The 22,482-nt window shown below is 40.2% G+C and overlaps 1 protein-coding gene across 2 annotated transcripts in view; it reads right to left on the bottom strand.

Annotated features, from left to right (window-relative positions):
- SOX5 (SRY-box transcription factor 5) overlaps nucleotides 1-22,482 on the bottom strand; it is an 860,916-nt gene that overhangs the window by 89,867 nt on the left and 748,567 nt on the right. The window lies entirely within an intron of this gene.

The following is a 22,482-nucleotide window of genomic DNA, read 5'->3' on the forward strand; positions in this document are numbered from 1 at the left end:
AATGACCAAAAATGTTGACTATTCTGAATTCAACATTACTAGTTACCATACACAGAAGAGCACAAAAACTTCCATTCAAACTTCACAAGAAACAAATATATTCCATTTGACCATAAAATGATGAGCTTTGTTGGGCTGGAAACAGTTTGTAAAAGGCTCTCATATCATTGAGATATATCTTTTTTATAACAGTGTTAAATACATGAGATATTTTAATTTTAAAAAAATCCAGGTACCTAAAACAAAATTGTAGGTAGAAAATTTAAAATCTTTTCAGTATTTATTTTTCCACAACTGTTATAATAGATCATACAAATACACCAATACCTTTATAACCCACATTATCCCAAGCAACTTCAGGTTCAATGTAGCTTATAAAGCACAGTGAAAACAAGCATATAAGGAAAACAATATATAATTCATTACACTTAATAACAAAAGTACAAAACCATTCCGAAGACAACCACCATCAAGATAACACAGACTTGTATAGAACTGTAATCCTAAACCAAGCCTGGTGAAGTTCCCCTGTGGAAAGAAATTTTCTAAAGTGGAATGACTTCAATAATTTGCAGAACAGTATGTAATTATCTTGATATCTGATGGTATTCTGTAGAGATTTCCAACTTCATGCTCCTTCAATGCACACTGCCAAGACATGACACAACTAGCATACAGTCCTAAAATAGTGGTTTCTATTTTGTCATTTCTGCTGACATCAATGTTGAGAAAAATGAACAGAATACACTCAGACAGAAACTTCTAGAGATTAGAGTTGCAAAATAAAAGCAGTGTTTCCTATTTCATCATATTAGTGGGTGGGGCTATGGCTAATAAGTGGGTGTATCATGCTCAGAGGTCCAGGAAACAGAGCCAGAATGCTCTTCTGACATCAGTGGGTGGGGTTACATCTATCAAGTTGACCGATCATCTCCAGAGTTACAGGAAAGAAAGCCCTGGAAACTGAAAAACACTATAAAAATGGCTTACTTTATTCACGCGTTACTCACACCTTAAAAAAAAAGCAGAGTGGTGAGACAAGACTTCCCTTATCAAAATCCATGTTAGCTTTGTCCCATTAAAACATGAGTATTCGTGTTCAGTAGATAAAACAATGAGGTTAGATGGGATATAGCCAAACGTATTAAGAGAACTTAGGAAAGTTCTGACAGCTCCACTGTTTGAACTTTTCAACATTTCTTTAGAGCAAGGGTTCTCAACCCAGTCCTTGGGGTACACCTAGAGAGTCAGGGTTCAGGATATCCACAATGAATATGCATAAAAGAAAGTTGCATACAACAGAGATAACGCATACACATCTATCTCAAGCATATTCATTCTAGGTACCCTGAAAACCTGACTGGCTAGGTGTGTCCCAAGGACTAGGTTGAAAACCCCTGTTTTTAGAGTCAGGAATGATTCCAAAGGAGGGCAACAGTTAGATGTGTCTCCTTTTCACAAAAATGGACGTAAGGAAGGCCAGTTGGTCTAACCTCAATAGTTGGTAGATCAAAAGAATCCCTTGTACAGCTGAAGATAGTGCAATTTCTAGAATTCAGTAGATTATAGAGTCTGGGCAGCATATTTGTTTAACTGGAGATATGTCTTGTCACATGAATCTAATTAATTTATTTGACTGTGTAATGAGCTACGTCAGGGCAGATGTAGTATACTTGGATTTCAGAATTGCCTTTGACACAGTTACACATAGATGGCTTATAAAACAAACTGATGCCCCAAGTTAAAGTCCCTAAAGTGAATGACTAGGTTAGAATTATATTAAATGAGAAGAAACAAAGGAAAACAATAAATCGAGTTCACTTCAAGGAAAAGAGGTGTACTAGCAGTGTACCTCAGAGATCAGTCTTTATCCTGTTTTTCAACATTTTTAAAAAAGATATTCTAAAATGAATCCCGGCAAAATGCGGAAAACATAAGACAAGATTTATTGTAGCTTGTCTAGTGATCTAGAATTTCACAGTTATGATTCGATGTTTAGAAATGTAGAGTCAGGCATTATGAACTAGATTCTATATATCATGCCTAAAAAATTGGTGCTGAAATGAAATACACCTAAGCGTATTCTATAAAGTACGCCTTAATTTAGGTGTACTTTAGGTGCAGACCGGGTGAATTCTATAACAATTTGCATAGATTTTAGAAACACACATGACCCGCCCATTCCACATCCATGGCCATGCCCCCTTTTCAACTATGTGACTTAGAATTTAAGCACATCACATTATAGAATATGCTTAGACAGTTCTGCGTGTAAATTCTAATTAATGCCAATTAGTGTCGATAATTGCTTAATTGGCAATTATCAGCGCTGATTGTCTTGTAAAATAATTAAGTTGTGTGTGCTAATACAGAATATGACTGAATTTGGGCACGTAACTTAAGTCACACTCTATAGAATCTGGGTGTATAAGTGTAATCCCCTCATAAATTGGGTTTGAGAATTTCCTAGAGGATTACTGGAACTGATGTGGAACTCTCCAGATTTACTGGGATGGAGGGAGAACAGCATGAGTGGGAGGGTGAAGAGCCCAGCCCAGATGGAGGTCAAGGAGAGAATAACTGACAATGGGTGTCACAATTGGGATACATTTGGAAGCTTATAAAATGATAGGATTAGTGAACACATGATCTTTGCGTGTCTTCACCTCTGCCAGGACCCGTGAGGAAATGGGGTATCCTGATCAGGCCCAATAACTTAAGACTGAGCCAAGGAATAATTGCTGTTAATACAAGCAATAATTGTAAGAAGAGCTACGGGTTAATCCCCCAGGAGCAGAACAGGAAGAGCCTGTTTGGTGTCAGAGGCTGCAGCTTAAAGAAGTGCACCTCTGGAGGAGGACAGACAGGGAGGTCTGACCTTGAGTGGGTCTGGCGTCTGGGTAAAAGCCCAGCAGGACAGTTTGCCGCGGAAAGAGTGGGAAGCCACAGCCTTGGATTATTCTGCCAGAAAAGATGGGTATTGGATAACTGATGGTACTGTAAATATGTAAATACACCAGGATTTATGAGACTATTAATTCAGTAGTTGGAATTTTACACCAAAAGTCTTGGATTGGCACAAAAACCTCTTTCAGCAAAGTGAACTGTTTGTTAAAGAAATGGTATGAAGCTTGGATATCTGCCCATTGCAGTGTTCCAGTAAAGTTGTGTTTGCATTTAGCATAAGACCTGGAGTGGAGAGTTTCATTGGAGTGAAAGTGAAGTCAATTTATTCACATACTGATAAAGAAATAACAGAGTGTGGCTTAAAACCCTAAGGACTATCGGGATTATTTATTACTATTGTGATTTTGTACTTTGTTACAGGGTTTGGAGTTAGAAATGTCCGAGGGTTTGTAAACACAGTTATAATTTCTTTCTTGTGTTCTGTCAAGAATGCAGTTCTTTTCTTTTACCTTATTTTCCCCTCTGCCTATATTTATTATATATGTACAGAGAGGTGGTGATCTACAAACAATCACAGTGGAAAACAACACAAAGCAGACCAGCAATGTGTTGAAAAATAACATTTACTACTAATCATCATCATTTCTATAGCGCCTCTAGACATAAAAAGGGCTGTACATCTAAGTCCCTCCATACACAGAGAATGTAGTGATTTTAGAAAGCTGCATGAGGGGAAAAGAAACATAGAAATGCCCCCACATACACATGGGAACAACTTTCTAAAACCACTGTTTACTCAGTAAAGGGTCCCAATCCTATCATCGGGAACCCCCCCTAGAGTCATCCTTCTCCCCCCTCCCCAGGATGATCCTCATTTAGCCACACAACACTCTCTGAAGAATCACCCCACTGAAGCAACCACCCCAAAACAGCCATTCCCCCACTGTGGCAAACTTGTTGTGACAATTCCCCTGATGCAGCACTGCACCCATGCTACTACTACTTATCATTTCTATAGTGCTACTAGACATATGCAGCGCTGTACACTTGAATGTGAAGAGACAGTCCCTGCTCCACAGAGCTTACAATCTAATTAGGACAGACAAACAGGACAAATAAGGAATAAGGGAATTACTAAGGTGGGAATGATAAAATGTGGGTTTTGAACAAGTGAGTGGGGTTAGAGTTAAAAGCAGCAAGATAAAACGTGGGCTTTTAGCCTAGATTTGAAGACAGCCAGAGATGGAGCTTGACGTACCAGCTCAGGAAGTTTATTCCAGGCATATGGTAAAGCAAGATAAAAGGAATGGAGTCTGGAGTTAGCAGTGTAGGAGATGGGTGCAGATAAGAGAGATTTACCCAGTGAATGGAGTTCCCGGGGAGGAGTGTAGGGAAGGGAAATGGGACTTGATATACCGCCTTTCTGTGGTTTTTGCAACTACATTAAAAGCGGTTTATATAGTATATTCAGGTACTTATTTGTACCAGGGGCAATGTGTAGGGAGAGATAAGACTGAAGAGGTACCGAGGAGCTGCAGTGTGAATGCACTTGTAAGTCAATAAGAGGAGTTTGAACTATATGTGGAAATGGATAGGGAGCCAATGAAGTGACTTGAGGAGAGGGCTAATATGAGCATAGCGACAATGGCGGAATATAAGTTGTGCAGCAGAATTTTGAACAGATTGAAGGGGAGAGAGATGGCTTAGTGGGAGACCTGTGAGAAACAAGTTGCAATAGTCTAAGCGAGAGGTGATGGCCATGTTTCACCTCAACAGGCTGTGTCAAGGGTAGGGCTAAAGGGGATTTGTACCACAATTCTTCCCAATAGCAAAATTCTATTCTCATACAAGCTTAGAACTCTCCAGGCAGACAGCAGCATTTCTCCTTCCCAGCAGTTGTGTGAATGTAAGCCAATGAGGCCCACTGGGGACTGTCAGAGCTTGAAAGCGGTTGCCCTTTGCTAAACCCACAGGAGATTACCAACCTCTGGTCTCAGGAACTGCAAGCATAGATCAACAACTGGGAGTGCCATTTTAACAAGGACTTCTCAACAAATCTGGTGCATTTAGGTTCCCAAGTCAATGTAAATATAGTTAAACATCCTCTGAGACAGGAACTTTGTGAGAATGTGTTTAAAAAAGAAAATCATGATTTCAAGCTTTTTATGCTTACCCAAACTGTGCACAAGTAACAAGAGAAGGAATCTGATTAAAGACAAGCATGATACAGATTCTTACTAAAATAGGGTAAAGGAGTACAGACATTCGCTTACACTGAGGACAATCTACCAGCCTGATGAGCAATCCAGGATAAAAAAGCAGATTGATGTTACTGAATGTGAGGACTATATGCTCTGAAAAATCACAATCAAGAGCATTTATTTTTTAATATAGAAACTTCACTTCATTTTTGTAATATCATTTCCCTACTAACACTATAAGGTGATAAGTACTTGTACTTGAAAACAATCACTGCAGGTTCCTTTCTCATAGAATCTAGCTTCTGCAAGCCACAAATTTGACTAAAGTGCTGCCTCTTCATCATATTCAACAGAGACTAGAAATTCATTAGAATCACTCGAACAGTATCTAAAGCCAGAATATATATATAGATCATATTTTACCTGCAAGCAAAATAAGCTCTGCAAACATGGACCTCGGCTAGTGAAAACTGAAAAAGTCACAGTGCTTTTACAATTGCTGACTTAGTGCTACATTTGGAGTGACTGCTGATATCATATAGTAACACCGAAGCCTCGTGGAACGCAGGAGCAGTTGGCGCTGAGCCCACCAAACCTGTCATTGAAGTGTGGCCAGACTGAACTCCTGGAGACAAAGTACCGATGGCAAAAGTAGGGAAAAGTGGCATGTCCACAGAAGTAAAGCAAAGCATGCAGGAACCGGTAACCGAGAGCTTACCCCCCCTGCAGTGAGCTTAAGACTTAATAGGCTCAGACATAGAGAATAATAAATATACTCACAGAAAACAGCCAGGCTTTTGACCTCCAAAGCACTGAAGCCCCTCAATTTTCCCACAGCACACGTGCTCACAGAAAGAACCGCAATGGCTCTTTTTTGGGGTTTTTTTCTTTTTTAGATAGAGGCAGGAGAAAAAAAAAAGAAGGAAAGACTGAGATAAAGACGTAGAAAGTGGCAACGAGGGAGCAGGGAGGGACCTAGACCAGTAGGTTTACACCTGAGGCACAGGATATTCTCAACTCCAAACTCTACTGAACCTGCAAGCAGGACAGGAAGTCACGAGAAAGTCACCACAGCGCACAGGAGCTGCTATCCCGCATGAATACTAGCTTGGTTGCTAAGTGCAGGAGCTTATAAGGAACAACTCATTAGAGTTCTCTGTCTCCACCTGCTGGTAGATGGTCACAGCCCATTTATCTGGACTGATCCTTAGGATGTAATGGAAATGGAGAATATGGGTTTGAAGGGGGGGTTTTGCAATTCATGTTAAGTTTATTTATTTATTACATTTATAATCCGCCTATCCAAACATCTAGGTGAGGTACAATAAAACATTCATTAAAAAACACAAAAAAAGTTCTTAAAGATCTGGGAGTCTTACAGCTAGAATTTTGTGTCTCGAGCCAGAAGTGTGGTATTAATTTTCTTTAAGTGCAGCACATCTTGACAGAGAAAGTTGACCACAATCTGGGATGGGGAGGATGAGGTGGGGAAATTTTCAGTGAGGAAAATTGTGGGGATGGATAAGAATAGGTTGTGGGAAGAAAATGTAACATAAACCTGTTCTTACTGCAATTATTTTAAGGCTGATATGTAAAAGGAACAATTATGCACTGAACATTTTTTAATTGGACAATAACAATTTTAATATAAGAATATAGAAGATGTTATTTACACATGTATGTCTGCAATGTGCACAGTTTTCAAAGGAGCAAGTTCTGGGCATGGTTTGGGTAGGCATGAAAAGTATCTGTATATTTTCAAGTTTACAATGAAAATACAAGACTCCAACATAAGAACTAGATGTTGGCATTTATACCTTCTCCTCAGCTTATATAACTGTCAGCCAAGTATTCATTTAGACCTGGCTTTTGGAAGAGTGATAGAGACAGCAACAGTACTTATATCTCTAATTGAAGAAGTGAGAGTTTTGCATCTTTGCTTTACAATTGGCTCCCCTTGGACATCTAAGGTGTCTTTTACTAAGGTACGTTCATATTTTTAGCCCGCGCTAAAATTGTGGGTGCGCTAATCATTAGAGATGTCCATAGGAATGCATTGGCTTCTCTAACTATTATTATTATTTACTAGTAAAAAACCCCGTTTCTGATGCAAATGAAACGGGGGCTAGCAATGTTTTCTTCTGTGTGCATGTGGGAGTGTGTGTGTCCCTGCCCTCTGGCCTCTCTCCCCTCCTCCCTCTGAGTCCTTCACTGTTACAGAGCCAGCGATTTGATTTCGTGCTCTGCTGTTTTCCTTCACTGACTGTGTTACAGAGAGGGCGGGGCAGACACTCATAGGGAAACTGGATATCTCGCCCCCTTCACACTTCCGGCAGGAATGCATTGGCTTCTCTAACTATTATTATTATTTATTATTATTTGTTGCATTTGTACCCCATATTTTCCCACCTATTTGCAGGCTCAATGTGGCTTACACAGTACCGTGAAGGCGTTTTCCAAATCCGGTAGAGAGAACAGATACAAGGTTATGTTGTGTTCGAATAAGGTAGATGTATTCCAAACTCCATTAGGGTCGAAAGGAGGGAGGTTGTATGCTGTCCAGTACGGTCTTTGGTTTAGTTGTACGGCCGGATGTGGGGATTTACGTTGGATCTGTAGTGTAGGCCGTTTTGAAGAGGTTGGTTTTTAGTGATCTTCTGAAGTTTAGGTGGTCGTGGATTGTTTTCACGGCTTTTGGGAGTGCGTTCCATATTTGTGTGCTTATATAGGAAAAACTTGATGCATACGTTGTTTTGTAGTTGAGTCCTTTGCAAGTTGGGTAGTGAAGGTTTAGGTATGTATGAGATGATCTGGATCTGTTTCTGGTTGGAAGGTCTATGAGGTCTATCATGTATCCTGGGACTACACCGTGTATAATTTTGTGGACAAGGGTGCAGATCTTGAAGGTGATCCGTTCTTTGATTGGAAGCCAGTGTAGCTTTTCTCGGAGGGGTTTGCACTTTCGAAACATGTTTTACCAAATATCAACCTGGTCGCTATGTTTTGGGCGGTCTGGAGTTTTTTCTGAGTTGTTCTTTACATCCTGCGTAGATTCCATTGCAGTAATCTGTGTGGCTTAGAACCATTGATTGTATTAGGTTTCGAAATATTTCCCTCAGGAAGAAAGGTTTTACGCATTTGAGTTTCCACATTGAGTAGAACATTTTCTTTGTTACGGAGTTTATGTGGCTCTGAAGAGTGAGGTTGCGGTCGATTGTGACGCCCAGTATTTTGAGGCTGTCTGAGATAGGGAGGGTGTGTTCTGGGGTGGTTATGGTTGTGGGTTTGTTCTTGTTGTGTTTAGATGAGAGGATGAGGCAATGTGTTTTTCAGTGTTCAGTTTCAATTGGAATGAGTTACCCCATGAGTCCATGGTGTCCAAACCTGCTTTGATTTTGTTTTATTTTATTTATCATTTTACTTAATTACATTCACATTTATCACATAAATGTAAGGAAATACAGAAATTAATATAAAAAGGAAAACATTTTCTCGCAACAATATATATTTACATAATTGTCCACAATTGGAAGATCCAAGATCAGGAAAACAATCTTAAAGAAAATAAGAAAAACTCAAAATGGTTAATCTTACACTTCACATTTTCTGAGGGAGGAAGGTTAATTGGTTATTGCAGCCGGTACAGTGGTAACTGAAGGAAGTTGCTGCAGAGGATTCTTCATCTGTTTCCACAAACTCTTATAATTTCTTAGGTTCAAACAAATAAGTAATAAGGAAATAAAACACTTACAAGGGAATCGCGCTAGGAAGATCCCACCTAGGGCAATGATTCCTGGCTTAAAAGCCAAGACCTCACACCTCCCAGTCTGCGATTCTCTTGATGTGTCAGGAAATATATGCATCTTTGAACCCAAAAAACTATCAACCATGTATCGGAAATACAATTTCAAAACATTGTTCCTATCTAAATCAAAGACGAAAGTCAGTAATAATAACTCTATAACTTCTGAATTTTCCAAAATGTCAGTTAAGCTTACATCTCTTTTCTCTGATAAAGAAGATTTTAAAGGAAATATAATTTTAGTCACCAAAAGGTGGCTATCAGAAGGTATTAGCAAAGTATCAGAGAAATATTTCTTCAAGAATTCAGTAGCTGATATATAGGATATTATAGGTAAATTTATCATTCTCAAGTTATTTTCCCTTAATTGGTTCTCCAGAAATTCCAATTTTTACAAAAAAGATAACTATTCTTCATTACCAAATTATCTGATTTTCATAGAGAAGCCATTTCCGCAATCAAAGTCTCTATTTTTATATCTTGGACTTCCACTTTGTTAGATAAGTATTAATATAAATTCTTTAACTCACATAGTGAAAAATTTTAAACATCTAAAGAAGAGAGTTATTCACATTCTGCTGCAGTTCCTATAGTACATCTATTATGACATTATTGGCTTCACCAAGTCCAATTTCTCCACAGAAACCGCTCCAGGTATCTTCGGGGGGAAGAGCTCACTCTCCAATCCCCCAGTTGGTTTATTATCTGAGTCGATGCTGCGCCAGGACCTCCTCGGGTCACATGAAAATCCTAACCCACTTCGGGCGTTTCCATTATTGACCAACCTGCTTTGATTTTGTTAGTTATTTCTGACAAGTCATGTCTGAAGGGAATGTAGATTGTAACATCATCTGCATAGATGAACAGATTGAGTCCTTGATTGGATAAGGACTTTGCCAGTGGGATCATCAATATATTGAAGAGTGTTGGTGACAGTGGTGATCCTTGAGGTACTCCGCAGACTGCATTCCACGGTGATGATATGTTTGTATTTGATTTAACTTGGTATGTTCTGGAGGTTAGAAAATCCTTGATACAATTGAGTATATTACCTTCAATCTCGAAGTGGGCAAGGAGTCTTATTAGTATATTGTGGTTTACCATGTCGAATGCGCTTGACATGTCGAATTGGAGGAGAAGTATGCTTTTACCTGTAGCTATTTCCTGTTTGAATTTGGCCAGGAGAGTGACTAGGACAGTTTCAGTACTATGGTGGGAACAGAATCCTGATTGTGAGTCATGCAGTACTGAAAATGTGTCTGTGTAGTCGGTAAGCTGTTTGGTCACCAAGCTCTCCATCAATTTGACTACTAGTGGGATAGATGCAACTGGGCGAGGTCATTTGTGTTTTTCTTGGTGTTTTTTTGGTAATGGGGTGAGAAGGATGTTACCATATTCCTCGGGGAAGTGACCTTGCTGTAGCATGAAGTTTAGGTGGGATGTGAGGTCTGCTATGAAGCAGTCAGGGGCGGATTTAAGTAGATAACTGGGGCAGGTATCCAGTTTGCAGTGGGTGTTGGCGAACCTATGAATTACTTGTGTAACTGATTCAATGGTGAGGGGAGTAAATGTTATTCATGTACGGTCAGCTGGGCATCCATCAGGAGTTAGATCCAGACCATTAATGAAGTTTTCGATGTCGGTGTTGTGATGAGGAAGCGTACTGTGTAATTTTGTTATTTTTTCATTAAAGTAGTTAGCAAGTTTGTCTGTGGAAGGGATGTCTGTTTTGGTTGTGGTGATTGGGGTGGTGTCTAATGGCTTATTTACGAGATGAAATAATTTCTTCATGTCTTTAGAATCCGGTCCTATTTTGGTTTTGTAGTAGTTCCTTTTGGCCTGTCTTATTGCATATTAGTATTCTCTGTGAATTTGTTTCCAAGCATTGAGTGTATGTTCATCTTTCCTGTTTTTCCATGTTCGTTCAAGTTTCCTGGATTGTGTTTTGAGTCTTTTTAAATCGTCGTTAAACCATGGTATTCAGTTTTGTCTTCTTGATATTCTTGTTTTTAAGGGTGCTATTTCATTTAGTATGCATCTACATCTATCATCCCATTGAGTAAGGTAATGTATGGCGTCCGTTTGTGCTGTCCATTCGTTGTCGTATATCTGTTGCCAGAATATTTCTAGGTCTATTTGCCCTCTCGTACTGTATGATGTTTGTTCTGGTATGCAATTTAATCCCTTCTTCCGCCAGTTTAGTGATAAGTTCAGTTTGTAGTGGTCGGTCCAAGGTGTTTCTGACCATTTGATATCTGCTATTAATAGGTTATGGTCTGTGGATAGTTTGTGTGATAGAAGGCCTAGTGTGTGTCCTTTGGTGTGAGTAGCTTGCATGTGAGGCCATTTGAGATCCCAGGAGTGTAGGAAGTCCTTACAGTCACATGCGTTGGTAGAGTTGGGGTCATCTAGGTGGAGATTAATGTCACCTAGGATTAGTGTGTTGGCGCTGTTTACACAGGTAGCTGAGATGAAGTCTGTGAAGATTGGTTGGCGTAATTCCAGTTGCCGGGCGGTCTGTAAAACAGGACGCAGTTCAGAGTGTCGACCAAAGATTTGTTATAGATTCTAATCGAGGCAATTTCAAGTTCGGGTGTTAAGGATTTGGCAGTGGTTTCGGTAGTGAATTGGTCTCGATAGATTAGAGCTATGCCTCCTCCTCCCTTTTTCGTTCTGGTCCAGTGGTTGATTTTATATCCTGGAGGACATAGGTCGAGGATTATGGGGTCCTTTTGATCGCGGATCCATGTTTCGTTGATGAAGATTAGGTCGAGGTTTTCTGACGAGATCCAGTCTGATATTATTGTTGTTTTGTTGACTACGTACCTAGCATTGATGTAGCCCACTTGGGTATTTTGGTAAGGGTTTGCTAAGTTTGATGATGTGTGGATTTTTGTTAGTTGTCATTCCTTGGATAGTGTGTGTTTTTAGTGATTTTATTTTCCGTAATGTTGGTATTCTCCGTGTTTGGGTGTTCTTCCTTTAATTTGGTGGTTGTCAGTTTGGTGGGGTGTAGAGTGTCTGATCAGTCTTTGGTGATTTTGTATGATGGGATGGATAGTGTTAGGTGAATCAGTAAGAGGGAGTAGATTGCTAGGAATATTTTGACAGCATTCATTTTAGTGTCAGTTTGGGGATGGATGGGTTACTCACAGTCTGATGCTCGGTAGATGTTGGTGAGTGATGTCTCGGGTGTGGTGAACTGCTGGTTAGGGTGGGGAGTGAGCTCCGATGGTCCACCGTGTTCGTCTATGCGCTGGCCTCTATAAGCTGCGTGGTGTCAGGTAGGCAGAAGCCCCAGCATAAGTGCCCGCAAGCTAGGTGTTCGAAGAGTTGCCCCAGGGCATAGGACTCCGTGGTTCAGAGAAATAGCCTGTGTGTTTACTCCAGGATCTTAACCGGCTAGCTCGACGGGCTGCCAAGCCACACTTCACGATTGGTTGTTCGGTTGTGTTGCTCTGGGTGCAAGGATTCAGTGATTCCTAAAGTTGTGTTGGTGGTTGGGTTAGGAGTAGTCAGGTGAATTAGGGTGTTGGTCCAGGGTGCTGGTTCTCCGCGGCTCTAAGTGCTGGTTGGTGGCAGGAAGCTGTTTGGCATTATCAGTTCGGGAGATACAACTAATGTTTAGCGTGCCTTCAATTTTAGTGCACACCAAAAACGTGAGCGCGCCTTAGTAAAAGATCCCTTAGTTTTGTAAAATCCAGTATTTACGCATTTAGTACTGATACTTACATGCACTGATTGCCAAATCACTGTTTACACATATGGAGGCAGATTTCTAAAGGCACATGCTAGAGATGACATTGTTCTTTGTTTACAGTCAGCAGCACAAGTTTCTGTTTCCTGCTGTATATCTTGGCAACGGTTATCATGATGTGCAACTAACTGGTAAGGCTACTCCTTACGTTAAATTTCTCATTATTCTAAATTAGATCAGTAGAGATATTTTCAGCAAGCATTTTTAGAGATTTCTTATTTTAAGTATGGTCAGGAGAGATATCTCTAGCATGCACCTTTAGAAATTTTATGGACTATTAGCATTTTTATACTTTCACTCAATTATATTCTATGGAGAAAATTATTTTCCATTTTTTTCAAAATTATTCTTGAACTGTGTTCAAGACAATGATACAATGATTGGATAGTAACAAAACTGTAATACTATGTTTTACCTATTATTATTTATTATCAAGTTGTTTTATGTGCAGGCATATTGTTCATCTATCACTAGCAATATACATAGAAGTGTAGATTTAGGACATGATTTTAGAAGAGCAGGTCTTCACATGTAGGTCTCATCTAAAACTGACATATCTCCACCTCTGAACACACGCAGAAAGAAAAAAAAAATGAACAAGTGGGGGATATGTGTGTGTGTGCCAAAAAATAGTGAAAAATACACATACAAATTCCCATCCAATTGAAGGGACAAATACATGTAGAAACTGGGAAAATAAAATGTGTATACCTGCACCAACCACAAAGTATGTGTAGAAATTTAAACTCCATGCAAAACAGGGGGAACTGCAGCAGCTTTGAGGACCTGGGACAGATCCGGATGGCTCTAGCACTGTAAGTCTCTACACAGGCCCACAAAGGCCTATACCCAGACCACCTACATAACACTTAGCCAAGGCATAGAATTTATCCAAAAACAAGGTAAACATCATATACACCTAGCAGCAGACCTTTGTGGTCAAAACATAGTGCCTTATTGCATCCCAGACCAATAGTGCAACCCTTGAGAAATATGTGCGGAGAGACCCATGACCACAGAGGTGTAACTCCCATGCAGAAGGGACCAAGGTTGTCAGCTGTCCACCCTAGGTTACAGGGTACCGAGCTTGACTCCTCTAATCTCCCTTTCCGTTTTTAAAGTGGTGAGACATGGCTCTGGCTGCAGCTTGCTATATAACTTCCAAAACCTCCTAACAAACAACTCCCCTATATACATATCAGGAAAGTGCACCTGTTACATTGAGTGCCCTCTATACTGGGCAGCATGAAACATGAAGTCTCAGACATAACATGAGATGGGTGAGAAGAGGGGTGAGGATGATACTGAAGAGGGTAGGAGCCAAGATTGAACTTTGTGGTATGACACCATTTAAGAACAGTATCAGTGATACCAATTGCACTTAAATGAGTGAGGACAAGGTTGTTGTCCACAAGATCAAATACAGAAAAGAGGTTGAGGGACACCACCACCACCACCACCACAGAGAAGTGTTGGTTTAAAGAGATCCTGATAGTTTCATGGAAGGTGGTCAGTAAGGTTTCAATGTTATGGTCCTTCCTGAATCTTGCTTGGTAGAGATGCAGTATAAATGATTTGTCAAGGAAAAGGGAAAGCTGACAGTGGATTATCTTCTTAAAGACATTAGAGAATAAAGGGGGTTTGGATATAGGTCTGAAATTGGCAGGGTCCAAGGCATCAAAAGAGGGTTTCTTCAACAGCAAGTTAATGAGAACATGCTTCCAAATATTTGGTACCTCACCCAGCATGAGGATGGCCTGAACAATTTGAAGAAATAGAGGAAGTACTTGATGGCCTAGACCCCTGATGGCGAACCTATGACACGCGTAGCCATTTTCGATGACACGCGGCGCTGCCGCAGTGTGGTCTGCCCTCCCTCCTCGCTCCCGGAAACTAACCTTAAAGCCTCCTTTCACGTCGCAGCAAGCAGCAGCAGGGCAGGCCACTCCTTCCTTCCGTGTCCTGACCTTGCCTGACGTAACGTCCGCGAGGGCGGAGTACAGAAGGAAGGAGGAGAGGTCTGCCCTGCTACTGCTTGCTGCAACGTGAAAGGAGGCTTTAAGGTTTGTTCCGGGCCCGGTAGTGGGTGGAGGGGGGCCCAGCGACCTCGGGTGGGCAGCGATCTCGGGTAGGGGGGGCCCGGGGGCGGTCCTAGTAGCAGTGATTTTTCTAGAAGTGACACACCACCCGAGTTATGCTCGGTTTTTTTGGTGAATTTTGACACACCAAGCTCAAAATGTTGCCCATCACTGGTCTAGACATTTAAAAAGATGAGCTGGCCAAGGGTCCAATGCTGAGACAGATGGGTTCAAATCCTTGATGGTATCTTTTAAAGATGAGAGGGGGGGGGGTCAATATTCAGAAATGAGGGAGCACAATGAAAACCACACAAAAATATCTGAATATATCTATACCAATATTTTCAAAACCAAGATCTATCTAGTTATTTCTTTCAATATATTTGGCTATATTTCTGGATATCAATGTGTTTCTTCTGGGATATCAAATCACTCCAGGTTCTATATTATTCATATGCATTTTAACTAAATTAGAACCTTTTATTTATTCAACAATAAACATAAAAACATAAGAACATAAGAGTAGCCATACTGGGTCAGACCAATGGTCAATCCAGCCCAGCATCTTGTTTCCAACCAGGCCAAGCCAAGTCACAAGTACCTGACAGAAACCCAAATCGTGGCATTATTCCATGCTACAAATCCCAAGGCAGGCAGTTGCTTCCCCATGTCTGTCTCAATAGCAGACTATGGACTTTTCCTCCAGGAAATTGTCCAAACCTTTTTTTAAACCACCCTCCAGCAAAGAGTTCCAGAGCTTAACTATTCGAGTGAAAAAAATATTTCCTCCTATTTGTTTTAAAAGTATTTCCACGTAACTTCCTTGAGTGTCCCCTAGTCTTTGTACTTTTGGAATGAGTAAAAACTCAATTTAGTTCTACTTGTTCTACACCACTCAGGATTTTGTAGACCTCAATTATGTCTCCCCTCATCCATCTCTTTTCCAAGTCGAAGAGCCCTAACCTCTTTAGTCTTTCTTCATGAGAGGAATTCTATCCCTTTTATCATTTTGGTTGCTCTTCTTTGGACCATTTCTAATTCCGCTACATCTTTTTTGAGATACAGCGACCAGAACTGAACGTAATAGTCAAGGTGCAGTCGAACCATGGAGTGATACAGAGGTATTATAGTATTTTCGGTCTTATTCACCATTCGTTTCCTAATAATTCCTAGCATTGTTTGCTTTTTTGGCCATCGCCACACACTGAGCAGAAGATTTCAGGTATTATCTACAATGACACCCAGATCTTTTTCTTGAGTGCTGACCCCCAAGGTGAACCCTAGCATTGGGTAACTATGATTCTGATTATTCTTTCCAATGTGCATCACCTTGCATTTATCCACATTACATTTCATCTGCCATTTGGATGCTCAGTCTTCCAATTTCCTGCAATATTTCACAGTTCACATGTGTTTTAACAACCTTGAATAGTTTTGTATCATCTGCAAATTTAATCACCTCACTTGTCATTCCGATTTCCATATCATTTAAAAATATGTTAAATAGCACTCTATTGTTCACCCTCATCCATTGACAGAAATGAACATTTAACCCTACCCTCTATTTTCTGTCCAATAACCAGTTCTTAATCCACACCAGAACCTTGCCTCCTATCCCATGACTCATTAATTTTCTCAGGAGTCTCTCATGAGGGACTTTATCAAAAGCTTTCTGAAAAACTAGATACACTACATCAACCAGCTCACCTTTATCCACATGTTTATTCACGCCTTCAAAGAATGAAGCAAACTGGTGAGGCAAGACTTCCCTTGACTGAACCCATGCTGACTCTGTTCCACTCCAGCCCATCCAAATCTGTCAGGCCATAGTCAAGGCACAGACCATAGCAGCCAACACTAAGGAGCCCTATTACTAAGCTACATTAAGCAGCTAACAGTGTAGACATTAGAGATGACCCATACTAATGTATTCTGTGCTACAAAAGCAACCAGTGCAGTAAAAATGGCATGTTAGCTCCCTAATGCAAGAATGGTTGAGAGTTGGGCTTGAACTAGGTGGGTAGAAGAGCAATTGAATGTGATAGCTAGCGCACAAGACTGTACCACACTAGCTGTCACAACTGCTGAAAGTAGAAGCTGAACTTGCCACCACCTGAAGAGGACAGCTGCTGCGCTTCCGGCAGTCTGGTAGCACGGCTGCTGCGAAGCCAAGCTGCATGTCACATCCCCACCCCAACATACCTTCTCTCCCAACATCAGGGTGGAGGAGGATCAAGGCGTTGTGTCATCTGTGGGATATGACTGGGGGGAAGAGGCTCAGGGTTTTCTGTCATCTGGGGTGATCCAATTGGAGAGAAGATGTCAGAGGGAAAAGATGTGTGTGTGTGCGCGGGGGGGGGGGGGGGTTGCTGATATGACTGTTTCTTTAAAAAAATGTATTTTACTTTTCAGTGGGGCCAAACCACATTACCTGCAGTGGTAGACAGCGTGGGTGCTATGTGCAACTGCAAAGGAACATGGTGCTTATGTGCTAACACTCTTGACAACCAGCGGTTTTTTTTTTAAGCCATAGCGTTCAGAGTAACGGTGTGAGTTACTTTGCTGCTAGTATTCACTTTAGATTTCCCTACTGTGCTGGAGCAGTTGTATATAACTGATATGATATGGCATTTTATATCTTTTACTTGACTCTATTATTGTTGTTGTTCCAAAGATTTTACCTTTTTTCATGTTTGGCTATGAGAGTAGTCCATACATATTGAACCCTGAGGCAGGCGTGGTCATACTGAAACACGGCCCAAGTTGGGTCGTTTGATTAAAGGACTCTCATATTTTTCAGTCTTGAAGGTCCTTTTGTGCTTTTTCTTTTGCTGCACATCTATAAATCATGCATTTTCTTTTCTATGACTGATGTCAGAAGTGTTGTCCTCCAAGTACTTGTCAATTTGTCCTATTATTGTTAGTATTAGTATTGGTTTACTATCATTTGTTAAGTGAATTTACATTTTTGGTATGTTTCACTTAAGTTCACCTACCAAAAAAAAAAAATCATTGTAACATTCTGCAACATGTTTGTATTAGTATTAGTTTAATATCATCTGTAAAGTAAATTAGCATTTTTGGTATAAGTTTCTATTAAAATGACCTACTAAAAATCATGGTAATATTCATCAGTATTTTATATACAACCAAAACACTATTAATGACACTCCTGATTAAAGAATCTCATCCCATGTTGAGTACTTTGTTACAGATAAACATTGCACATCACCAGAAAGCTAATTAAGGGAGCTTAAATGACTTGGGCAAAAGCACAGTCTAGTGTATTCTATTAAACAGCTTTTTCATAACCTCTGGGAACACATTTGCAACATTCTACTGCACTCTGCCCACTTCTATGACCTTGATAACATAAAGTACAGCCAAGAAAATTAGTAATGAGAAAGCAGCCTTCCCAAGAATGTAGTAGCTCCACTTTCATAAAAACAAAGCTTGGCCTGAATACAGCACTGCAGAAATCCTAATATCTGAGAAGTGAATCCCTTAAATGTTCTGCATCTCATGGTAGTTCTATGCCAGAAGATTAAAAGTATTATTGTTGCACATAAAAAAAAATGAACCCAGTAAATTGTATTTAAGCTACATAAAGAAAACAAGCATATTTCCCCTGCTTGCCCCCCTTCTATTTTCTTACCACCCCCTAATTCCCACATTTTCAGCTGTTCACGCAGAGAATGATACTGGCAGTTATTTCTATAAACACTCATTGTGAAGTTATCAGCAGTGATAATAAGAAGCAAAGAGGTAAAGGCAGTTGTGAAACATATTGTATAAATTAATCAGGCGGCTGATATTATCTTTGCTGATGAAATAATTGTATTAAATTAGACAGGGAAGTTCACATGACAGTATGGCTGAATTAGATAATGTTCATCTGCAGCTGCACCCACGCTCACTCACAGCCTTTGAATAAAAGACATGCAGATCTTTAGCTAAATATCAGTGTTTACATTACATAAAGGGCTTCTGATTTGAGGTGTTTAAAAACTGTGGGCCCAATTGTGGGGTGATCGGAATAAATTAAATGCTGGCTGTGGTCTTTAACTTGATTTGTATATTCAGAACTGCTATCTGTATTGGTAGCAGTTCTGAATATATATATATATATATATAGTGGTTTAGGCCTGCAGATGAATATCACAGGATAAATGTTTTAGCCCATTGTTGCCCTGCCCCACACTTGGCCTCTTCTTCTATGGATTACATTGGGCCCTTCAGTCAGATATTTAGTCCACATAAACTTTAAAATACATGGATAGTGAAGTTATATTTCACCAGCCACTGCTAAAACTATAACTTCTTTTGAATATTCCAAGCATTTAGGCTTCTAACTGTAAGAGTCAGGCTCCTAAACTGGTTTTCTTAAAAATTTAGTAGGGCAGAGCATCTAAATCTATGTTGCTACCAGGGGAATAGCCATTGGGGAGGGGGGGCTTTGGGGGGCCTGGGCTCCCCCACTTTGGGTTCAGACCCCCTCCAAAATTGTGGCACTAGATACATGGCTGGCAGAGATGTTCAAGCCCCCCGAGCTTCCGCCCATGCTGCCTGAGCAGGAAGTCGGAGCAGGAAGGTGGTGGGGTGCTTCAGTCGTCAAAGAAGCACTTCCGTGCATGCTCAGTTCATGCATTAAACTGAGCATGCGCGGAAGTGCCTGCTTTAGAAGCTGGAGCACCCTGCTAGCTTCCTCACTGCTCAGGGGAAACACAGATGGGAGCGCCAACAGAGAATTTCTTCAGTTGGTGGGGCTTGAGCATCCAAGCCAGCAAATAAACGATTCAGCAGCAGCGTCGGAGGAGGGAAGAACTGAAAGGAAAAGCTTGGCCCTCCCAGTCCACCCTGGGTCCCGCTCCTAAAAGAAATTTGAGTTATGGCTATGTCCCCAGCTGCTGCTTTGACTAGGTTCCTAAATTAAGAAGCATAAAAAGTGGTGACAGCAGCGATAGGTTTAGAGTACGGAAGAAAAAGTCAGGAGCTTAGTACTGATTTTCAGCACTAGTACTTACGTTAGGTACCTACAACTAGAAAAATCATTATGAAACCTAAATTTAAGGGGGGGGGGTAGATACTAAGGTGTGTTAAGTAATTATTACATTTATTTGCCCCTTAACATATGTTAAATGGCAATAACATGCATTATATTATCATATCAAATGTTAATTTAGGTTACTGTGGGAAATATAATAATGAGATGGAAAGCATTCCGTACATGATGCTGGCATCATTTTTCCTGCCAGGAATCAAAGGCTTGGTGCTCCTAGGTGGCATCTTAAAGTGTCTGGAGCTGAAAAGTGGTTCCTCCCCCCCCCCCCCCATCAAAGACACCCCCCTGTGGTCTTCCACCCCAAATAGACACCCCTTTGAACATCTCCCCATAGAGACCACTTCCTTGTAGAGTCCACCCAAGCCCCCACCCTCCTGTAAGGCTCCTCTCCAGTATATGTTTTCCAATCTCTAGAAGTCTAACATAGTAACATAGAAAATAATTGTAGATAAAGACCTGTACAGTCCATCTAGTCTGCCCAACAAGATAAACTAATTTTACATGGTATGCGATACTTTATATGTATACCTGAGTTTGATTTATCCTTGCCATTCTCAGGGCACAGACTGTAGAAGTCTGCCCAGCACTGTTTTGTACTAAAAGTTCTGAAGCTAACGTTGAAGCCCCTTAAAATTTACACTCCAGTCCATCCATTTCTATTCAATCACGATCAGGGCACAGACTGTAGAAGTCTGCTCAGCACTGGCTTTGCTTCCCAATTACCGGTGTTGCTACCCAGTCTCTGGCAAGATTCCATGGATCCATTCCTTCTAAACAGGATTCCTTTGTGTTTATATCCAAAGTTGTCACCGGTCCTTATTATGTGTAATCTTTGCTTATATTTTTCTGTTATATACATAACTCTTCACATCTTTTTTTTTTTTTTAACTAAGATCTGATATACTCTTTTACAGTGGGTTGATACAGCTTTTTTTGTGTGAAACATGATTCATATTGGACCAAGTGATCCCCTGGAACCAACATCATAAGCAAAGTTATTGAACTTATAAGTTTCAAGTTTTAAGACTGCTATAACCTTTTAAACAAATGTGAGGAGTTATGTATATAAGAGAAAATATTAGCAAAGATAAAATATAATAAGGACCAGTGACGACTTTGGAGGTAACCGTTTGATGGGTAGAAAGAATTTGCTCCCATCAAGAATCTCTGTTGAGGTCCAAAAAATGTTTTTTTCCTTGATTACTGAATTTATAGACGAGTTGGGTATTACATTTGAATTATACAGTGCTATGCATCCACAGAAGCCACAGAAGATGTGGAGAAGGAAAATTTCTATTGTATGCTACAAGACACCATCAACCAAGTGCTGAAACATGAAATACTGATATTAATGGATGATTTATATTCCAAAGTTGGAAAAAGACAACAGTGGCTGGGAAAGGACATGAAAATGATGGCATGGAACACAAAATAATAATGGCAAACAATTCATTCAGTTGTCACAACTGAATAACTTAGTCATTGGCTCAAAGTTCCTGCATAAGGACATTCATAAAGTCACAAAGTGCTCACCCAATGGGTGATACGAAAACCAGAGAGATTATGTAGGAATTGCAGGAAGGTAGTTCAGATCACAGTACAATGTCAGATCTATGGGGAACTGATGTACACCGTGGGCACTATTTTTGTGATTCCAAAAATCCAGATCAAGCTTTAAAAAGTGCAGAAATCAAAGGACATTATCAAATACATTAGTAAGCTGAAGGACCAGCAGAATGCAGAAGAGTTCTGAATGTTAATGTCAAACTGATTCAAAGCTTTAGCAGACAAATATTCAGACAGCAAACCAGATGTTAAAAATATGTTGAAAGTGTTGAAAAAAGAACCAGGTAACATCTGCCTGGATACACTTGGCCAGGCAAAAAAGAAAAAAAGATGGGCGAGTAAGTTGAAAAAAACTGGAAATTTATAAGGAAGCAAGAAAAGAAAAATAAAATCAGTCATTAATTGCATCACAAGAAGATACTGAAAACAAACAATTTATTATAGCAGTACAATTAGTAAGATGAAGAAGTTAAAAAAGCTGTGAGCTGAGATTAGAGATGATGGGCTGAAGAAACTGCTCATATAGCAGGTGAAGCAGCACAAAAGGAGACTTGAAAATAGTATATCGCATAATCAATCAGTTAACAGGAACAAACGGAAGTAATGCCTGTTAAAAACAAAGGTGACAAAATCATTACAGAAAGTCTAATGCTGTGAAAAACATTTTAAGGAAATACTAAACTGCTCAAAGCCTGACACAGCATTAGACTAGCTAATTGCTGAAATAACAGCAGAGTTGCAGATAGACAGCAGGACATACATAATAATATAATCAAAGCCATCAAAGAGAGGCAAAAAAAAAAAACAACTTAAGGACAACAGTCCACAGTCTGAAGATCTATAGGGATATAGGACTGCCTATATAGCTATAATACAGAGCTTGGTTTGACAACCTTCTGCAAGTAGTTCTTCAGTCGGTTTTAATGCTGGGCGAACTTTAGTCTGCATTTGCTCCACAGCATGAAGCTGTTTTTGCCCTACTTAGCTGATGCCACAATTGAACAACCACTGTGCCCTGAATGTCTTGTGCAGAGATAAGGACCTCTGGTTGACTTACTCCAGACACTGTGGTGCCAGGGTCTGAGGACTTTCCTGAATTCCAAGCACTG

This window comes from Microcaecilia unicolor, chromosome 9 (assembly GCF_901765095.1).
Source record: "Microcaecilia unicolor chromosome 9, aMicUni1.1, whole genome shotgun sequence".
Lineage (NCBI taxonomy): Eukaryota > Metazoa > Chordata > Amphibia > Gymnophiona > Siphonopidae > Microcaecilia > Microcaecilia unicolor.